The sequence below is a fragment of the Symsagittifera roscoffensis genome, chromosome 2 (assembly GCF_963678635.1).
Source record: "Symsagittifera roscoffensis chromosome 2, txSymRosc1.1, whole genome shotgun sequence".
Classification (NCBI taxonomy): domain Eukaryota; kingdom Metazoa; phylum Xenacoelomorpha; order Acoela; family Convolutidae; genus Symsagittifera; species Symsagittifera roscoffensis.
The window spans coordinates 39,343,765-39,360,302 of record NC_087063.1 but is presented as its reverse complement, the minus strand read 5'-3'; the positions used below and the strand labels follow the sequence as shown (position 1 = coordinate 39,360,302).

The 16,538-nt window shown below is 38.9% G+C and overlaps 1 protein-coding gene across 4 annotated transcripts in view; it reads right to left on the bottom strand.

Moving 5' to 3' along the window:
* LOC134838917 (importin-5-like) overlaps nucleotides 1-16,538 on the bottom strand; it is a 510,521-nt gene that overhangs the window by 153,712 nt on the left and 340,271 nt on the right. The gene's annotated exons all lie outside the window — the stretch shown is intronic.

The following is a 16,538-nucleotide window of genomic DNA, read 5'->3' as shown; positions in this document are numbered from 1 at the left end:
CACTAACAACATGACAATACAAACGCCTTAAAGGTTTTTCTAAGATATATGGACGAAATAGTTAGAACTGTCAAGGACGATCCTGGGGTATTCCTTGATGCTGCCGATAAGGTGCATCCAAACTACTTGCAGTTCACCATAGACGATTTTGATAGTAACGGTAAGTTGGACTTTTTGGATTTAAATGTTAACGTGGACTCAAGAAGGAAGGTCACATGTTGGTGGTACCAAAAACCCGCTGATACCGGCGTCATTCTGATTTTTAGAGGCTGCGCACCTTTGCAAAACAAAAAAAAATATTTTTGAAGGGACGGTCTATACGTTTTCAGAAGTAACTCAAACTGGGAAAATTTGGACCGGGCATTGGAGAAAAATTAAAAACAATGGATTGAATGTCAATATCCGAAAAAATGGTCGGACAGGGTACTGTTTGAATTTCTTAACAAGCTCATTGAGGGAAAGAAAAATTTAGAGGTGATGGCATGAGAACCGAGAACTGACAAATGGATCACATCCCATTTTACAGTGCAATATCGAGGCGTTCCATCTAAACTGTTGGTTGCAAAATTTCGGCAAATATCCGGGGCACAAAAAATTTTTCCAACAAGAAATTTAAAAACAGGCTTGCCATCCCTCAAAACTTCCTTTGATCGTGAACTGAAATCCATAGTGGTGTATAAGTTTACATGTAGTGGATGTAATTCCACCTATATCGGCCAGACAGTCGGAAATTTAGCCAAGAGGTTCGATGAACACCACAAAGGGGACTCCCAGTGCAACACTTGTTAGAATGTAATAAGGAGGTAGGCTGTACTGCTGAGCTGAAGTCAGAGACTATAGATCAAACAGCCAACACTCAGAAGCTACTCACACTAGAGGTTTTGCATATTTAAGGAAAATGCAAAAAATCAACAAACGCCATGAGTACAGGAGCCAAAAATTAACACTAAAGTAATAAACCATGTACAACATGGCTAAACTTCAAAAAACTGACGTCTGCATCAAAAATAATCCCAAACCGAAATTTTATAAAAATATTATGTAATTACAGTTGTTTAAATTTGATTCCTCAAAAAATTTTAGAGGATTTGTGGACGTTTATGTAATTTTTCAGATCTCTGATCGTTTTGTAAAAAATTCTTATCCTCACCATTATTGTTCCATCGTGAGAGGAACACTCCAATTTCAAGGAAGGTAACATTGTAGGGGAACGCATCAAACAATTTTGTCAATCATGCAAACGCCTTGACAGGCTGTATGAAACTTCAATTTACAAAATGTCAGATGAAACTGACAAGAGCTGCAAAAAACCGTAATCTTGGTAAAAATCAATGTTTATACAGATTAAGGATAGAAACGGGGCAAACCGGGAGAATCATAATATTTTAACATTCAGAGCAATCAGTTGCTTAAAAAATCCTTCCTTGATAAATTTTTTCAAGATTGAATTCCTGTAATTATCGCACAAATCTCTAAGATCAACTTCGAAAGTAATCATAAAAACATTTTAAGGTAACTCGAATTTTCAACTCAATTTTTTTTAAATCTTTGTTTTATTCCGAGAAAGCATGTGTTGCGCTAATCCTACACAAAATTTTTTTTTATTAAATTATGTAGATCGCTGAGAACTTTTCAATGATGAATGCCATTTGGTGAGCGGCGCACCAATTCCGGATGTGATTTAGCTCAGATTGCAGGCTGCAGTGTTTTTTTTTGTTTCGTGAAATGATAAAATTTTCGAGTAATCAGCAAAATTGTAAACGCTAGACGTTAAGTTTTCTGTGAGGTCGAGAAGGTAGATCAGAAAAAGTAATGGCCTGAATATGGATCTTTGAAGCACGCCACTTGAGACAAAAAGTTGATGGGATGTCAATCTCTACAAACTGCTGCCTGGTTTTTAAGGAATTCGAAAAACTTCCCGTTCACGCTTAGCTTGGTTAGCTTAGATAATAAAGTAAAGCCCGGATAGAGAAATCGGGTTTGAACAGGCGCGATGCGTGTAGGAGCAGGGACTTAACACCGAAAATTCAAACCCAAAACGTTGTTAGTTTATTATTTAAAAACATTTATGTCCTAGTCGAAATTATGACTCAGAAAATTCCAAAAGAATGAATTTGATATCTTTTATTTAATTTCAGAGGTTAAAAGTAATTTAATCCAAATAGTAATTTTAGAGAGAGAGAAAGAGAGCTTAGGCTTTTACAATATGTTTTGCACCCATCACTTGACAGCTAAGCCGACTTTTTGCACCGGGTTGCAATGTCCACAGTTGCATATAAAAGCCCAGGAACATAAGTACATAAGATAACTTCAGTGTAACTTTGGTAGAAGTAATTCCAGTTCAATTTTGTTAGGTATGGTTTGTCAATTTGTTCAATGTCGTTATTTCCTTTTTTTTCCTATTGAATTCAATAATTGACTGGTTCTTCTCCAAAAGTTTTTGTCAGCTTTTCTTGCTCGAGTTTTTAATATCGATGTTAGATCTTTCTGTCTTGTTAAGAAAAGATCCATATTGGGTTTCGTGTTAACATAAACTTTGATACTAGCATTAATTGATCATGTAGTTCAAAGTAAAACGATAATGGAAGCAAACTCAGTCCAGTTAGTCTTTGTTTTTAGCTCTTATCCCATTTGCCCAATATGCAGATAGTTGCTTTTCCTTGGCCAGGCTCCATTTTTTTCAGTTTTGTTTGCGAAACAAGCTGGTGATTGTATCATTCGCCCGGACGTACATATCGACGGAAAAAAAGCTAGGTTATAAGGCGACTGGCCAACGTCTCAACAGAGCTCCACATGCTTTTCACCGTCTCTACCAAGCCAGTTCTTTTGGTGATCTTTCCAACATCGGGTCGACAAAAAAAACGTTGCCGTTCTCCGGCTCCGACCAGAACGCTCAAATTAACTTAATTACATGAAGAAATAGTGAGCTCATGGCTGGGTCTCAGTAACCCCAGACCACGAGGTCACTCCTAAAAACAGGGCTACTACTACTGATTATATTACTATTGTTTTTGTTGAGTAGATAAAAATCATCATCTCCATCGAAGATGGATCAACCCTTCCCCCCAATCCTAGCTTCTCATCTTCGTAAAATGAATTCAGATGTTAATTAAACTCAATTCAGGACATAATAGTGAAGCTAAAAGTTTATGTAAAATAGTTTCAGTTCAAATCCGGAGACCCCTCCGGATTCTTGAACCCGGGGAAATAAGACTCTTATTCTCCTTCCGGAAGGCTGTCTTCCACCCTTCACCGTTAATCGCAACGGCCTTGCAACTATTGTAGCGGCACAATAGTTGCAACTCGGAGCAGTCTCTGCTACTTCTGCTTTTTTCTGATTCCGATTCTCAATTTTTCCGTTGTTGTCGTCGTCGCAACTATCGTTGTTGCGTGTCTATTTCGGTTTTTCTCCAAAATGGCCGTTTTTGACGTCTCTCAAAATTATTACGTCATCATTTCGAATTTCTAAAAATTAGGAATTTCCGAATCCTCAAGCCTTCACAATTTGTCTAATCGTCTGAATAACGCTCTTCAAAATCGCCAATTCGGAAAGTTCGCTACTAAAGACTCGAAACTGCATTTTCGTCCATTCTGGTCGAATGCCACAGATGCGTAATTTATTAGCAGGTATTACATGACCTATGTACGCATTGAGTTTAGTGTTTTTAGCAGCAAGAGAGGAGATATTTCTTTCGGAAAGTAGAATGCTTCCCGAGCGATTTATTACACCTATTATCGACAATTGGTTTCTATGATAGCTTGCTGGCCATGATTATTCCAAGGTCCTTTTGTTCGGTTGTTTCAGAAAGCTGTTTTGAATTCAACGTGAGGTCATGCTTTACGCCTTCTTTCTGTTTTATTGGTAAGCTAAAGCATTTGCCGTCGTTTATTTTCATTTTGTTAGCATTGCACCAATCTTCCACTTTCGATAGATCTTTCTGTATCTTTTCTGGCATCAAAGTTACAAGCTTGAAATCTTCCGCTCGTCTACTCGCTTTACCCGTTTTCTTAGCCTCAGCAGTAGGAGCAAAAGATGCCTTGAGCGAAATCTTTGGTTTGGAGCCTGTGGATGGCTTAAACGGTGATCTTAAAACGGATGGCTTAAACGCTTAAACGGTGGTTTGACCTTGGAAAAATTTAAATGGCTTCGGAAAATGAAATCCAAAAAAATTGGACGGAGCCAATTTTTGACAGCGAAGTTGCAGACTTGATTTTACGACTCGAACCAACGGACGTAAAAAGGTTCAACGCGTTCCAAGATAGATTTGGCTCCCAATGGTTGAACGTCATCTCGTGCAAAAATTTAAGGTTAAAACTGTCAAACCAACAAATCAGAATTGCGATAGGACTTCGATTAGGATAAAAAATATGCGAACGGCGTAAATGCGTGTGCGGAAAAGACGTTACCGAGGATGGTTGGCATGGTCTTTCTTGCCTCAAAAGTGCAGGGAGATTCTCTAGGCATTCAAACCTGAATGCCCTTATAAAGCAGAGTCTATCATCTACTCACATTCCGTCTGTTTTAGAACCACGACACCTCTACAGGACCGATCAGAAGCGACCAGACGGTTTGACGCTCGTTCCATGGGCTGATGGTAAGCAGCTCCTGTGGGATGTAACGGTAGTAGACTCTTTAGCTCCTTGTAGGATTAATGCCGGGTCTGTTTGTAACCCTGGTACGGCTGCCGCTGAAGTGGAAGAGCGAAAAATTGACAAGTATCAAGATCTTGTAAATGATGGATATTTTTTTCAACCGCTAGCTTTTGAAATTCAGGGCGCGGCCGGCCCCAGCTCAAGTTTTTTTGAGCAAGCTTTGTAAGAACCTAAGCATATGCACTGAGGAACCCAGAGCAGGCAGCTTTTTAAAACAGAGAATCTCCCTGGCAATACAGATTGCGAACGCCGCTTGCGTACTCGGAACAAAAAATGACAAACTAACTTTCGACTAAATTTTTTACTTGTAACAATTGTATATTATATTATCTCGTGTCGAGTTGCGTGTTCTTATTGAAGAAACGTAACCCGTATCGATTTTAATTAAAAAGGACTTAAACACTTGTCATCTTCTTTTATTATTATCACTTCCATATCTAAAAAATTCCAAGGATTTTGACTGGAATACATGATGAAGGGACTCATGACTGTAACCTCGGTTACTATGATACTTTTGACCTTTTGATTACCATTAAAAAAACAAGCTTGAAATCATTCGCATAACCGAACGCTTCCCATTCTGCCATTTCCTCTAGGTCGTTCACATATATTATGAAAAGTAGAGGGCCGAGTAAGGAACCTTGAGGTACACCGCTAGTGACAGGTACTGTTTCAGAAATGCAGATCAACTGTGATTGGCTAATTTTCCAACATGGCGGTTTAGAACCTAAATTTGTGTGAAATTAGTCAGTTAATATTATTTGCAAATTGATCGTCATTGAGATTCGTTTATTGTAAAACTCATCCGCATAACCGAACGCTTCCCATTCTGCCATTTTAGCCTAATTGTTGTGATAAACTTATTAAATAGATTTGTTATGTTTGATGTTTTTGCCTGTATGAGGAGCGCCCTCTGAGGGATTCTAGAGACAGGTCTGTCAAGTGGCTTTCTGTGGGGAGGTGGGAAACTGGAACTGGTTTGAGGAGTCTGGTGGTGCGCCACTGGACCTACTGAGCTCGGGTGAGATTGTTCCTTGTTTTTGATTTTTTTATTTCGATTTTAAGAATTAAATTAATTTAATTGTCTTTTTTTTATTTGCTGATTTGTAAAATTCCCACTAACCGCTTATCATGGGTTGGTTCAGTCCCCTAAAGTCCAGTCAAAATCCTTTTTTTAACCTTTATGCTGCGTCAAGATGAGGAAAAACAACAAAGAGTGTACAAGCAAAGATTGCTTAAAACCTTCAGGACTGATAAATTGGACTAGATGTGATTGTTGTTCTAGTTGTTATCATATCAGTTGTGTAAATATTTCTCTTAGCGACTCTAAGAAAACCCAATGGTTTCAGTGTCCTTTATGCGTTGATGTAAAATTTGTTAATAAAGCAACAATAGGTAATGATTTAGTGCTAGACAATTATGTTAATACAGCCATCTCAAATGTCCGAGTACTCAAGAGAGTACCAAAAGACTCGCGTGTTCCCTTGGCGGAAAGTCTGTCGGAAAAAATAAATGACATCGTCTACAATGTAGAAGATGTTCCAAAATGGCTAATTTTTTTAACGTCGTTCTTGTTTTTTTGGAGCAACCGAAAAGAAGTGGACGCAAACAGACCACAAGCATGAGTTCTTTGATAAATAAAAAAATTCGAGCAAATGACGTGTCACTTCCAAAACCCCATCCCCAAGTTTCAAGCCCGCCTCTGAGTGACCTCGAGCAGAGAATAAAGTTAATAAGTAGTAAGCTCGATGAAGGAAATGTAAAGGGAGGAATAAGGCTTGCTGCTTCGGATGACAAAATAGCTCCTTTTTCAACTGATAACTATCAAAAATTGTTGTCTAAGCACCCGCAGCGAGCAAAATTTGCAGCTCCAAATCCTGAAAAGTTGGATAGTTTTTTCGTAACCGATTTCGACCTATACAAAGCGATAATGTCCTTTCCAAACGGATCAGCAGCAGGTCCTGATAAAATAGTTCCTCAAATTTTTAAAGATCTTGTTAGTAATTCGAATGGCAGTGCAGGACTTATTTTTTTGAAATCGCTCACTCAGCTGATAAACCTCATTGGAGATGGCAAAATACCCGAACCACTAAGACCTTTCTTTTTTGGCGCAGAGCTTATCGCCCTCATAAAGATAGACGGAGGGTTGAGACCGATTGCCATAGGCAACACGCTGAGACGTATCGCGTCTAAATGCGCTGGGAGCAAGGCCTTCTCCGAGCGACAAAATTTTTTCGGAAACGTACAGGTAGGATGCGGTACCAAACGAGGAGCAGAAATAGCTGCGCACTCGTTTCGAAACCTAATTGAACGCGACGACAATCCAAAATGCACTGTTCTTTTAAAACTAGATTTTAAGAATGCCTTTAACTCTTTAAACAGAGAAACAATGCTGAATCATGTTCATTCAAATCGCCCCGGATTGTATAATTACACCCACTGCGCGTATGGTAAACCTAGTTACCTTTTTTACGGAAGCTCTGTCATAATGTCAGAAGACGGAACTCAGCAAGGTGATCCTGAAGCCCCACCCCTTTTTGCGGAAACAATTCATACACTAGTCAAACAGTTGGAGTCGAAAATTAACATCTGGTATTTAGATGATGAGAATTTAGCCGACGACTATAAGGTAAGTACTCCGGGGTCTTAAAAACATTCTGAAATCGGAACAAATTTACGGCCTGAGCTTAAACACTGAGAAGTGTGAACTTTGTTTTTTGGGACCGACTACAAGTACACAGTATAATTCAATTTTAACACAATTTCGAGAAATATGCCCCAAAATAAAAATAAAAACAAAAGAAGAACTCCTCATTTTAGGATCTCCAATCGGCGAACTTTGCCGAAAAGAATTGCTCGACGAAAAAATTAAGGAGCTTGAAAAAATCTCGGATGTCATTGACAAACTAGACGCCCATTATATTTTTAACTCCTGAAAAGTTGCTTCAGCATGCCAAAACTCCTATATTTTTTGCGTACGAGCCCTTGTTTTTTGCAAAATGATTTTTTGGAACGCTACGATAAATTACTAAGAAATTCGTTATGCAAGGTCACCTACGTGAAAATGGATGATAACCAGTTTTTACAAGCAGTTCTCCTGGCAGCCAAAGGTGGCTTGGGCGTTTCTTCCGCTCGTCTACTCGCTTTACCCGCTTTCTTAGCCTCAGCAGTAGGAGCAAAAGATGCCTTGAGCGAAATCTTTGGTTTGGAGCCTGTGGATGGCTTAAACGGTGATCTTAAAACGGATGGCTTAAACGCTTAAACGGTGGTTTGACCTTGGAAAAATTTAAATGGCTTCGGAAAATGAAATCCAAAAAAATTGGACGGAGCCAATTTTTGACAGCGAAGTTGCAGACTTGATTTTACGACTCGAACCAACGGACGTAAAAAGGTTCAACGCGTTCCAAGATAGATTTGGCTCCCAATGGTTGAACGTCATCCCGTGCAAAAATTTAAGGTTAAAACTGTCAAACCAACAAATCAGAATTGCGATAGGACTTCGATTAGGATAAAAAATATGCGAACGGCATAAATGCGTGTGCGGAAAAGACGTTACCGAGGATGGTTGGCATGGTCTTTCTTGCCTCAAAAGTGCAGGGAGATTCTCTAGGCATTCAAACCTGAATGCCCTTATAAAGCAGAGTCTATCATCTACTCACATTCCGTCTGTTTTAGAACCACGACACCTCTACAGGACCGATCAGAAGCGACCAGACGGTTTGACGCTCGTTCCATGGGCTGATGGTAAGCAGCTCCTGTGGGATGTAACGGTAGTAGACTCTTTAGCTCCTTGTAGGATTAATGCCGGGTCTGTTTGTAACCGTGGTACGGCTGCCGCTGAAGTGGAAGAGCGAAAAATTGACAAGTATCAAGATCTTGTAAATGATGGATATCTTTTTCGTTTATCACGAATTTACTAGTAAAATTGAAGAAACTTTTGCTAAAAAGTAAATTTCAAACGTTTTCGCAACTATGTGCATCGTCAGGATTTTTACAATAAACTAATCTAAATGACGATAAAACATCAATTTACAAATGTTATTTACAATAAATCACATACAATTTGGTTCTAAACCATCATGATAAAAAATTAGCCAATCACAGTTGACCTCTAAATTACTATTAAGATTAAAATACTTTTAACCTCTAAAATTAATTAAACATTTTAAAATTAATTTGTCTGGAAGTTTCTGAGTCATAATTTCGATTTAGACATGTACGTTTTGAATAAAAACCAAAAATATTTTGGGACTAAATTTTCAGTGTTAACTCCCTGCTCCTAAACTCATCGCGCGATGAGTTTAGGAGCAGGGAGTTAACACTGAAAATTTAGTCCCAAAATATTTTTGGTTTTTTATTCAAAACGTACATGTCTAAATCGAAATTATGACTCAGAAACTTCCAGACAAATTAATTTTAAAATGTTTAATTAATTTTAGAGGTTAAAAGTATTTTAATCTTAATAGTAATTTAGAGGTCAACTGTGATTGGCTAATTTTTTATCATGATGGTTTAGAACCAAATTGTATGTGATTTATTGTAAATAACATTTGTAAATTGATGTTTTATCGTCATTTAGAGTAGTTTATTGTAAAAATCCTGACGATGCACATAGTTGCGAAAACGTTTGAAATTTACTTTTTAGCAAAAATTTTTTCAATTTTACTTGTAAATTCGTGATAAACCAAAAAGCGAAGAGCTTGAAATTCCAACTGTTTTCCCATTAAAGGGCCAGTATAAAAATTTTTAATGATTTTCATCAATGTAATGAGAATTTTTATAGTGTTTTTTTTATCGATACGTAAAAAATGGCCGATTTTTATTTGAGTTACCGAAATGTTTCATATTGTAGCAGCTAGCTCCCTGTTCCACAGCATCAACACCCTTAACACAGGGGAAAAAAAGCAATACGAGAGCCTTGTTACAGCAATTCCTGGCCTATCCCTTAATAACAACTTGCTGAACCAAGGAAAGAACCTCCGACGACTACTCGAAGACAGTCCACTGAAGGAGAAAAAAGTGGTTGTGTGGCACGACGTGGTGAACAACACCATTAGCAGCCACAGAACAAACAACTATCGCCCAGCTGGTGTCGAGGAGCTGACAAACTATTTGAAGACGAAGAAGCAGCAGATATTGGCGATCGTTTATTGCAGAAGGGAAGGAACGCCCGACTTGTTTAGTCAGCTTCTCGGCACAGGGGTGCTCATTATTCCAGCTACAAAACGACTACTCTCCAAGAGCAAGCAAAACAACCCGGAGCAGCTCAAGGAATATTTGAAGCTGCACCAGAGTGCTGATTTGGAGCTGAATTCTCTGCGATTGGTAGTGGCACACAAAGAAAGTCTGTCAGAGCTGATTGGCAATATCAGGGGCAAACAACAGAGACCATCACAGACAAGGAGGAAGGCGAAAGCAAGACGTGAGCAGAAGCTGAGGGCAGAGGAAGTGTCTGCGCTTCAAAGACAGGGGTGAGAAGAGTGTGATTTGTTTTGCTTTGTGCCTTGTGAGTTTCATTACTCGTGGCCGGCAAAACAATGACCACAGTACTTTTGCCTGCTGTTTGGCTCAGACAAATTTTGAAAAGGAAACTAACTTGGAAAATTGTGTTAGACTATTTAAAATTCTTTAAAAAAGTTCAAGTATCTGTACATAGACTGAAGTTTCTGAGAAAATGTCTGAAAAACGATCTAATACCGGACTTTTTGAAGTTTAGGGTCCCCGAGAACGGGGTTTTTTCGGACCAAGCTGTGCATAATTTTCAATTGAAACTACTAAGGACTGAAACTTCTAGGGCAAATGAGGATAGGAAAAGGTACGAGGAGATGCTAAGGAAAGCAAGATCACTGGTGCAAAAAGAAATTGACAAACAGTGGTGGGCATCCATTTTCCGATTCGTGAGGCGGCAAGTTGAGGCAAGCTTAAAGACAACATCAGAAAACCATAGAAAAAAGTTAGAAAAACTGTCCGAGAGACAAGATAAACCTCTTGGGGGGAGAAATGAGCGATCAGTTAAGGTACTTGATAATATTGAACTGCCTGAATGGGTATATGAAGTGCTATCAATGGGCCCCAAGCATCCAATTAGAGACAAATTTAACGAAACACATTTTTTGGCGGATATCGACATTTTCTTCTCACAATTGAAAAATCAAAAAACATCTGGTTAAACGTTATGTGAAATAGAAGCCGCGGCAAAGGCATATGCAAAAAACGTACGGCAAACCCCAAGAGACAAAGCCGTTGAAAAAACGAGGAAATATCTCAACGATAATGGGTTGCTGGCTGTGCCTTTTGATAAGGGGGTTGGTTTTTGCATAATGAGGAAACAAACATATGAATCAAAGCTGGAATCCTTGTTGCAATCTGCTCAGTTTGTGAAAAAAAGATGCAACCACTGATGAGGTGATACTGAAAATTGAGAAAGAACTTAACAAAGAGTTACTAGCCATGAACAAAAGAGACGAGATAAGTGATCAGTTATATTCTAAGATACGATCAACAGGGGGCAACCCGCCCGTTTGTACGGTTTAGCTAAGGTACACAAGGATGAGACACCCCTACGACCTGTACTATCACTTCCCGGCAGCTCGTATGAGAATCTTAACAAAATGCTTGCGAAGTTTTTTGACAACATCGATGGAGCAAATATAGAAACCAATACTAAAGAGGCTAGAGAAAAAATAGAAAACATTGCTCTAGATCCGGATGAAACCATAATATCTCTTGATGTGAAAAGTTTGTACATCAACGTTCCCCTGAAGGAGGCAATTGAAATTGCTTTACAGAAGCTGTACAGCCAGGAGTCTCCTCCTGAAATTCAAAGAGCAACCATGAAAAGGCTTTTGAATATGGCGGTCAGCAAAGTATATTTCAAGTGTAATGATTCATGGTATGTACAAGTTGATGGTTTAGCAATGGGAGCGTCCCTCGCTGTAATTCTGGCAAACTTATGGCTGAAAGAATACGAATTTGCTCTACGACAACAAATACCGGTGGGAACGGGGGTACAGCAAATTAATGACAAAAACGGCTTGTGCCCATGTTGCAGCAGGAAAGTCACATATAGATCAAAGGGGGTTGAATGCGAGAGTTGCCGAAACTGGTATCATCTAAAATGCGGAAAAATATCCGATGACGTATACGCATCAATAACCGAGATAGTCTGGTACTGTGAAAGCTGCTGCCGAGCTAAGAACAAGGAGAAGGATACTCCCCAGGTGAAATTGTTCCTCAGGTATGTGGATGACATTGTTAGAACAGTCAGAGGGGAGCCGAGTTGTCTTCTCGATGCCGCCAATTCTCTTCATCCAAATTTGCAGTTCACTCTAGAGAAAACTAATTCGGAGGGGAATTTGCCGTTCCTGGATTTGAACATAAATATATCGCAGGATAGGCGTGTAACTTGCAGTTGGTATCAAAAACCAACAGATACAGGGACTATACTGAACTATAGAAGCTGCGCCCCAACTCAGTATAAGCGTAGTGTTATCCAAGGCACTGTACACAGGGTTTTTAGGAGTACATCTAGCTGGGAGCAATTTGATAAGGCTATGGAAACTAATAGGGCGCAATGGCTGACAAATCAGTACCCTGAAAATTGGTCCGCAAAGGTGGCTTCAGACGCCTTGTGCAAGATCATCGAGGGTAAAGGCAAGCCCCTGGATAGTGACAGGGGTTTGTCAGTTCAATCACCAAAGGATGAAAAGCCCCCAATGCTGATGGTGCAATATAGTAGTAGTAGTAGTAGTAGTAGTAAAAGACTTTATTATTTTATACAAATAATTGCATTAAAACATAAGGCTGAGGGGACGGGAACAGCTGAAAACAAGACAGTCTCTGCCATACGCGGAGAACTGACCGACGATACACAAAATTTAAAACGTAGCTAGGGTTACACTCGACAAGAAGAACATCTACATTTAACAAAAAACGAACAAGACGAGCACATGTTTAAAGTTGTGGTTCGATAAAGCAGGTATTTAAAAAGCGAGGATTTGAACGACTTCAGAGGGCAGTTGATGTCAATCGAAATCGAGTGAAGGTCATTAGCAAGAGTTGTTGCTCTGGTGAAGAAGTTGTCTTCAGTCCTAGCTTTACCATGTCGGCTAACAAGGAAAGGCCTTCTTGTAGAACCACGAGCGGCCCGGTCGACATCAGAGTAAGAGACGTACTCAAGGGCATCGATATCGGTTTTGTCGTTCAGGATTTTCCACAAAAAGACGGCATCGTTGTATATGAGTTGGTAGCAGAATGGAAGCTGACGCTGTGACAAGAGAGCAAACTTGAAGTCTGGACAACCTGTTGACCATTTCAGGCAGCGGTGCTGAAACTTCATTAGCTTACGTAGGGACGTGATATTTGGTCGCCACGCCGGAGAACAGTACATAACCACAGGGTATACAGTTGACTCGATGAGTTGGGTCTTTGTACGGGCGTTTGCATGGTATGAAATAGCGCCACGCATCAGATACAGCATTGCCATGCCTTTTGCCAGTTTGTTTCGAACGTGTATTATCCACGTGAGGTTACTCGAAATAGTAACACCCAGGTCACAAACAGTAGCCGCATTACATATCGGCGCATTTCCAATCGTAACTGAAGGATTGGATTCCCTAGATGAGATCAAGCGAGTCTTATCGGGATGAAAACGAAGTCCATTCGCTTGTGACCACGTTACCATCGAATCAATATCAAGTTGGAGTTGATCAACGTCATTGTTCAATATTTTGCTATCGTCGGCAAATAGATAACAGGTGGACGATGTTAAACAACCAGGAAGGTCATTTATAAACAGCACAAACAACAGTGGACCAATAACACTGCCCTGAGGTAACCATAGCCAATATTTTGCTAACAGGTTACGAAAATTAACGAACGTTCAAGTGGTTTTCACCACAAGAAAACTACAATCATGTTTACCATCACTGAAGTCAGCATTTTCTAATGACCTCAAGTCAAGAGTGGTTTATAAACTGTCATGTAGTGGATGCACTTCCACCTATGTCGGACAAACTGTTCGACATTTGACCACTAGAATTGAGGAACATAGGAAAGCAGACTCACCGGTAGGCCTCCACCTTCAGCAATGCCAACTTGAGGGAAATAGGGCAGATCTTAGTTGGGAAATTATAGATAGGTCAAACAACCAAACAAAATTGCTAACACTAGAGGCAATACATATCAGGAAAGAGAAACCGGGCTTGAACACGCGCGATGAGTTTAGGAGCAGGGAGTTAACACTGAAAATTTAGTCCCAAAATATTTTTGGTTTTTTATTCAAAACGTACATGTCTAAATCGAAATTATGACTCAGAAACTTCCAGACAAATTAATTTTAAAATGTTTAATTAATTTTAGAGGTTAAAAGTATTTTAATCTTAATAGTAATTTAGAGGTCAACTGTGATTGGCTAATATTTTATCATGATGGTTTAGAACCAAATTGTATGTGATTTATTGTAAATAACATTTGTAAATTGATGTTTTATCGTCATTTAGAGTAGTTTATTGTAAAAATCCTGACGATGCACATAGTTGCGAAAACGTTTGAAATTTACTTTTTAGCAAAAATTTCTTCGATATCTTTTTCAACCGCTAGCTTTTGAAATTCAGGGCGCGGCCGGCCCCAGCTCAAGTTTTTTTGAGCAAGCTTTGTAAGAACCTAAGCATATGCACTGAGGAACCCAGAGCAGGCAGCTTTTTAAAACAGAGAATCTCCCTGGCAATACAGATTGCGAACGCCGCTTGCGTACTCGGAACAAAAAATGACAAACTAACTTTCGACTAAATTTTTTACTTGTAACAATTGTATATTATATTATCTCGTGTCGAGTTGCGTGTTCTTATTGAAGAAACGTAACCCGTATCGATTTTAATTAAAAAGGACTTAAACACTTGTCATCTTCTTTTATTATTATCACTTCCATATCTAAAAAATTCCAAGGATTTTGACTGGAATACATGATGAAGGGACTCATGACTGTAACCTCGGTTACTATGATACTTTTGACCTTCTGATTACCTTTAAAAAAAAAGGGATCGAATATTAACTTTTCATAAACTTTGGAAATAATATTTAACAGAGTGATCGGTCTGTTGATTCGACTATTTGATTTGCTATTTATTTTGTGAAGAGGCTTGACCAGTCAGATTTTCCAAGCAGCAGAAAAAACACTAGTGCGTTTTTTAGCACTAAAAAGTCCGGCAATTGATTTGTTTATCCTTTAGCAGTTTTTGGCTCTTTTCCAGTCCCCCCCCCTACCTTTCAAATTCAATTTTGAAAAGCTTTTTAACGTTGTCATAATGCAATGAAATTTGGCGTGGTGAACAAATCGACAATTCTGAACAGATTTGTTGTTCATACGTAACAGCGTAACATCACGCATTTAGGGTAATAACACGTAAAACAAACATGAAACTCGGTAATTTGAAAGGGGGGAACTGGAAAAGAGCCCAGTTTTTAAGCAGACAGGTAAGCTATCCGGGTCTGTGGACTAAGTGACGAGCAGCTTTTACTTTATCTTGGCAATTTTGTCGCTTGATACATCATCTACGGAAATGGAAGATTCAGATTCCGATATTACGATGTTTTCAGAAGGATCCATGAAGAGAGACTGGAAGAATTTGTTGAACAGTTGTGCCTTGTCAGCACTCGATTTCGCAGTTAAATTTTTCCAGTGCTTTGTCGGTGGGAGAACTTGGGGGGTTTTGACAGACTTGTAGTAATTGAAAAGTGCGCGGTTATCGCGTGTGTTCGCTATTGATGATTCTTAATTCTTCAAGTCTATTTCAATTTGCTAATAGCAAATTTTAGTCATTTCAGAAATTTTATTTTCCTTGTCGTCGTAGAACCCTTGCGACTTTTTAGAGAGTGAAATTGGTTCAGTATGTGATGAAGGGGTATGTGAAGGCGCAAGTGATGAAGGGACTCCATTTTATCGTATCGAGTTTAATTATAAAATGATCAACTTTTATCATTTCTTTTTTTCTCATTATCAGTTCCATATCTAGAAAAATTTCAGGATTTTGACTGGAATATGTGATGAAGGTACTCCTGAATGTAACCTCGGTTACTATGATACTTTTGACTTTCTGATTACCATTGATGACTTTATTTTAAAAAAAATCACAAAAATTGAAGGTTTTCCGTTTGCAGTTTTGTAATGTTATCTGCTTTGGCAAGGGTGCGATCCTGTGCTTTTTCTGGGAAGCAGTTTAGTTCCCGATTCTGCAAATGGCCAGTTTCAACCAGAAGTTTGTCATCTGCGTCGTACAGCACATCGGAAAATACAGAAGTTTTAAGAGCTCGTCTTTTATACCAGAGTAGAAAACGTGGAATTCGAGAAAATGATCTCCTTTTGAGCACCTATGCAAAAGTTCACCTGCATTCAATGACTCGGAAGCAGCTTATGGATTACGACAAAATTTTGAATATGGTCGACAACGAATGGGATTTGTATAAATATATTGTAGGAGCAGAGCCAGTACCAGAAGAAATAGACTCTGAGACTATGAAGCATCTAGTGAAGTTCGCTTCGAACCAGAACAGGGAACAGCGATTATTCATGCCAGATTTAGACTGATAGCAATTAATTGAAGGTTATATTTAGTTCTCTATATTTAGTTTTAAAGCAGGTCGAAATTGCCAGCTGTCTAGTTAAAATCTATTCTGTCTGTTTTCTTAAGTAAAAGGAAGGAATTGGTTTCAAGGGTTTGAAGAATCGAGCTGATGCTGATAAATAGTATTTATTGATCCATTAGCAAAAATTTTACTATCAGTTACTACACTTTTCTTTACCCTTGCGATGTAGCAAGTGTATCACTAATTATTGATTTACTTACTTATTAAATGGATGTAGCAAAAATATCAGTCGACTGCTGTCC